This window comes from Juglans regia, chromosome 3 (genome assembly GCF_001411555.2).
Source record: "Juglans regia cultivar Chandler chromosome 3, Walnut 2.0, whole genome shotgun sequence".
In the NCBI taxonomy this organism is placed as follows: Eukaryota; Viridiplantae; Streptophyta; class Magnoliopsida; order Fagales; family Juglandaceae; genus Juglans; species Juglans regia.
In genome coordinates, this window is record NC_049903.1 from 30685645 (window position 1) to 30691881 (window position 6237).

Consider the following 6237-nt stretch of genomic DNA (forward strand, 5'->3'; position numbering starts at 1 on the left):
CTTCAAACATATGTACTCACGTCTGCATTATAGTCACAAAAGAACTGGCATAAATAGGACTACTCCTCCATATATATAAAAACTAAAATCAAATTATCAATCAATTTCATTTGCTGGCTGTTCAGGGTTGAAACTCCCAACTGGACAGAAACAGCTAGTAACATAATGGCAAATGATTATATAAAACTATGTAAAGTTGGCGTAATACATGATTAAGTCACAGAACTGGCATAAAGTTACTTTGTATTTAAAGTATTTCTCTATGGAAGAAATCATATTTAGGTGGGAGTCGTGGGACTCATTTAACAATTACTGATCCCCAATCAAGTGTAGCTCCTTTCCCTTTCAAATTATGGTTCAAACAAATAAAAAAATATATTAGAACTAAAGCATTATGGATGGCACGTATGTGCTCATAAGGCAGAATATGGAAATGGAAAATTTTAGGTATTACACCGACCATCAGTGATAGTTGATTCTGTTTATAAGCTAGTAGTACTGCTTCATATATATATGTGTATATATATACATATATATAATAAGTTGCTAGAAATACGTAATGCATTTATATATATATATATATAAATATATATATATATATAAATATATATAAATATATATAACTTATAATGTATAAGTTTAGTACAAGGCAATAATGTAGTACCAATGTGATTAATTGAACACAGTGCGAGATCCCATCATCATCATGATCGATAGTTACATTAATACAATATTGTTTGACAATTAGCTCCAATATGGAAGATAAGATATATTATAATGATATATATATATCATTATAACTTAGATGAGACATTGCGCAAAAAATACGTAATGCATGGACTATATATATATATATATATAATATATATATATATATAAATATATATAATATATATATATATTATATATATAATATATATATATAAATATATATATATATATAATATATATATATATATATATATATATTATAATGTATAAGTTTAGTACACGGCAATAATGTAGTACCAATGTGATTAATTGAACATAGTGCGAGATCCCATCATCATCATGATCGATAGTTACATTAATACAATATTGTTTTACAATTAGCTCCAATATGGAAGATAAGATATATTATAATGATATATATATATCATTATAACTTAGATGATGTCACGCTCCTCTAAATTTTTTTTCCTTTAATAAATTGTAACTTTAAACAAGATTTTTATCGCTGTTTGATGATAGTCATTTTAGTTGATAAATTTAACTCTTTGCTATATATTATTTAGTTTAAGTTAATTAGTAGTTACAAAATTGGCCGGGTGGTGGCTTTATAGACTAAATATTAGTAGTAATAACACAAATATGTATCTATGAAAGATTCATATATTTGTGTCATTCTTAAAAGTAATAACACAAATAGCCTAGTACAACTTCATTTTGCAAATAAAAGTATATGTTTATAGATCACATACAAAGATAAATGTTTGGTTGATCACAAACAGAAATTACAAATAGTTCTTTTTGCATAGAAACTGAAATACATACCTACTTATATATACACCCTTAATATAAATTTATATAGTTTGCTGTGATAAATTAACCTATTGATCAGCTTTTTAAATTGTAAGATAAATTAATCTCTATATGCAAAAAGAACTTCATCTCCTTCATCCCAAGGGAAATAATATTTGCCTCAATATTTAGTACAAAAAAGTTAAAGCTTAAAGATTACAAGATGGCTGGTTTTTGTCCCTTGTTTTTAACAGTTTTTCATACAAAGAAATAACTTTGGTTGAGCAAAAGATGCAAATGAAAAATGGGAATGAAATGGACAGCATGCAAGCAAAACAGAGTGCAGTGCAGAATTTTCTGCACTACCATGGACAGCTAGCAGCTTTAGTACATTCATGCTCTTAAACATCCCTCATTTAACCACAATCTCAAGTACACAACCCAAGCATACTAGATTCGAAGAAAACGAGAGAATTCACATCATTTTTGTGTGAAAGCATAGAACACCCATACAAGAGTAGCTCTTGACAAACCAGAAAATTCTAATCGAACCTACTAGTTTGAATAAAATCATCGGTTGCTTACATAGGCATTATATCTTGAAGAAAAGTGTTAAAAATAATACATTCTCATCTCCACTAGTTTAACACATAGTCATAAAGGGTTAAACATAGTCAAAAAATGATTCAAACTCAATATTTAAAACAGAAGATCTTCTCAATATTAAAAAGAGTAGAAATAAACTTCTGCACATTCAATAAGCCTACATTTAATGCTATATCATGAGTAAAAGATGACACTGTTTTGAGAAGCCCTAGTCCAATAGCTAGGGATCAGATTCCTCATTAATTACCTCTAACAATAAACTGCATTAAATTCGTGCCTGCAGGTTGTGTACATACATTATTTGTTCTTTAAATGGAGGATATATATGGAGTATAACCATATGGAGCCTAGCTAGCTAGCTAGAGGAGTAGTTCATTATACTTAATGCCTTGGTTGAGAATATATATATCAAGCAGAACTTTAGAGAAGAAACTAATATATATAATATGTATGTATATATATTTATATATATCTATGTTCGTGTAAATCTTCCAGCTTTCTATTTCTAGTTGTGGTACTGAAATCGTGCATGCAGTTATCATTCCAACATTTATAACGTGGATGTCTGTTTTTCATATATGAGTACTGTTTAGACTAATGCAATTATAATATATATATATATAAAGTACAAAAACTGGGCACAAACCTCTGCCAACATAATTTGGGACCGGCCCGGATTTTTTATGAGGATTGGAATTTAAAACGTACGACGAATTCTTAATCGCTGGCAATAATATCTTATTGCGGCGATTTCTTTTGCAGCAGATATAAAATCCCTGGGAAAAGGCCTTTTTCTTGTACTAAACTAATTCATCAACTGATCAATAAATAATTCATCAACTGATCAATAAATATTTAAGCAGCAAATTAAGAAAATTTATAAATTATTACAAAGTAATTCTGGTGCTGATCAGAACCTCAGAGCACCATGCAGCATGCTTAATGTTAATATCTTGATGGTTCTCAAACTTTATCGATCTATGATTTAATTTCAACTTCAACTTAATTAATTAAGCTTATTATACACAAGCGTCAAACATATATAATCTGCCAAATTAAAAAATTAATACTTCCCAAAACAATTGCTGCAGGCCGGTAGCTAGGCAGACAGCAATATCAGAAAGCTAATATATACAGTGGTTCCAAAAGTGATTGAACGGATCGACTGAACCTACGAAGTGCCTCATGCATGCGACCGGGTGGTTGTATGCATACATATGATCTATATAATAATACCAAAAAAAAGGTTGGATTCATAAATGCTAATTGAACAGAACCAACATCCCTAGCTCTCCCTCTGATCTACTCATGTGAATAAGTAATATATATGGGTCAAATCTCGTAATCATTCTTAATGAATGGAAGTGAATTATCATATATATACATATATAAAAGGGAAGGGAAAAACTTGAGTAATAGTCATATATATTATGCTGTTATAGTTTAACAGATTTCCATGGCAAGTGCAACAATGAAATGTATTTACTAGACAGATCTGCAGGGCAAGAGTTCATTTTATACTCAATATAATATATGTACTCATATATATATAAATATATAAAAGGGAAGGGAAAAACTTGAGTAATAGTAAATATATATTATGCTGTTATAGTTTAACAGATTTCCATGGCAAGTGCAACAATGAAATGTATTTACTAGACAGATCTGCAGGGCAAGAGTTCATAATAATCTCAATATAATATATGTACTCATATATATATAAATATATATATGACACTAGCCGTTTGCCAAATGACAAATGATCACTCCCAACTCTTATACAAGGGCACTGCATGTACTGTCAAGTACTTCAACGAAGTCAAAGACAAAACTATGTTTCTAATAGATGCGGCCATTTGTAATAACTCCATAATATAATGCTTTTTAATATAATGGCAGCAGCAGTCAAAGATAATAGAGAATGCTTCCATGGACATTATAAGAAATAAAGTTGGCAGCGATTTATGTATAAAGGATTGGAATATATAGTTGGTAATACAACAACCACAAGCTTTGAAAATAACACTGGTTCTAAGGTGAGACAGCTTGGGTCTAAACCAGGTTGAAGATAACACTGGTATAATCTTATTCTCGTATAATTTATAGATAAGGGAATTTATTACACCAAGCTATGTAGGAACTGATTTTGCATATTTCAGAGAGATAGGCTGCTAAAATTTTCTATAACAATAACCGAGGGAATGAACACAACTTAATGGTATCTAATCGGATCCCCCAAATATGCTTGACATGGACAACGAGGAGAGGGATGTATAAGTGACGAGTAAGCTGAAGGTACATGTTATAGAGATGTTATTTACAAGAAGGCACAGGTTAGAGATAAAATGCAGTGCATAAGGATAATGAATTGAATAATAGATCAACATAATGCAAGTCATATTAGAATCGAGACAGGAAATTTTTTTCAGTTATTATCACTTTACTTCCTACTGCTTCTAGACCAAGTAACCGTAGACTATGTCCATATATTATTGCCGTAATAAATAGATAACCAGTAGCTCTAGATAGTAATAGTTTTTGGAAGGATAATAAAAGTAGAATCAAGATGAGAATGGCAAAAAAAGGGAGGATCTGCTATTGAGCAGTTTTAAAAGGAATAAAAGATAAACATTTCCCAGCAAATAAATGGAAAAGATTGGATAAAAGGGGAATTTTATTCGTAAAATGAAATTTTATTTAGAACATGATTGGAGAAATTGAAAACCGCTCAAGATATCATAAAGCTGTAAGTATGGTTGTGCACCCTAGTCTTAACTTTTAGCTACCTGCCTAACCCCTAAACTGCCTAGTGTCAAAAGCTGCCTAAACTTCATAGCTAAATGATCAATCTAGGATTACTTTTTTTTTTTATTTTGATAAGTAATCAAGCTAGGATTACTTAAACGGCCAGCAATCCATCGAGTCTTTTCTATGTATTCATTTCAATAATCTACACTAGGGTTTCCAGATCGGCCATCAGTTCATATTGCCGAGATAACTCCACTTCCACCAAAACCAACAATCATAATAAATGCAAACCCTAACTCTTTTTACTATTAGCAGATGAAACTAAGTTCACTGAAGCTCGCCAGGGAATACATGAAAAGGATAGCTAACTCGCTGCAGGCTGATGTCAAGTCATGTGAAGAGAATCTTAAGTTACCACCAGTTCGATATGCATATCGAGTACACCAGGTACAACGGACTCCAAAAAATGAATGGCACCCATCAATATCTATCTTATTAACCACCAGAATCTTCAGTTTGCAGGTGGTTTTGATGCAGAGGCTATACAAGCATTTGAAAAATTAAAGAAAGCCGGATTGGATAGTGAAAAATGATTGCATGCATTGCTAAACACGCCGTACAAGTTAGAATATTGAAACTTTTAAGTGGAATATTATAAATCCACTGGCAAGTGAGGTATCCTTACTAGTCTATTCATGTTAGTTTTTCAATGATTACATATATGGGTATATATTCTAGACAAGGGTAAGTTCCATTGGTTACTAACTTGAGTACCAACATAAGTTCCATTGATTGCCAACCTGGGCACCAAACTCTATGATAATACACGATCAATACTGTGGCAAACATTGGTAACCTTAAAGCTGATGAAGTGAATCCTTCATATCTTTTTGGTACACATTACATCTGCAAAAAGCAGACGTAAATGACAGCTATGAAATCAGAGAAGGCAGACAGTAAGCTCCTAAAGCTGGTAAAGAACTCGAGTGAGAAATGACCCCACTGTTGATCTGCTTCTCTAAATGAAATAACTAGCTAAGACCATATATATTCTCTAAATGGCTTGATATATATATATAAGTCTAATTCTGAAATGAAAAAAAAAATGATATAGACGTGAACAGAAATGTGTCCTATAATTATATATTAGGACTTTTAGCACATCTTCATAAGTAGACCTTTTCATAAGGTAGCAGTATTTAATTCACCAAATACTGTCTTTTTTTTAATCCTTGTCATTAGTAAGTTATATAAGCAGACGTGATCTAAAGAAATGAGCTATGGTAGCGTGTAGAAATCCCCTACATTGTGCAACAACTTCAGAAATTCATATACTATAGGAAAAATGGCAGCACTTTCTTCAAGCATTATAAGATATCACTA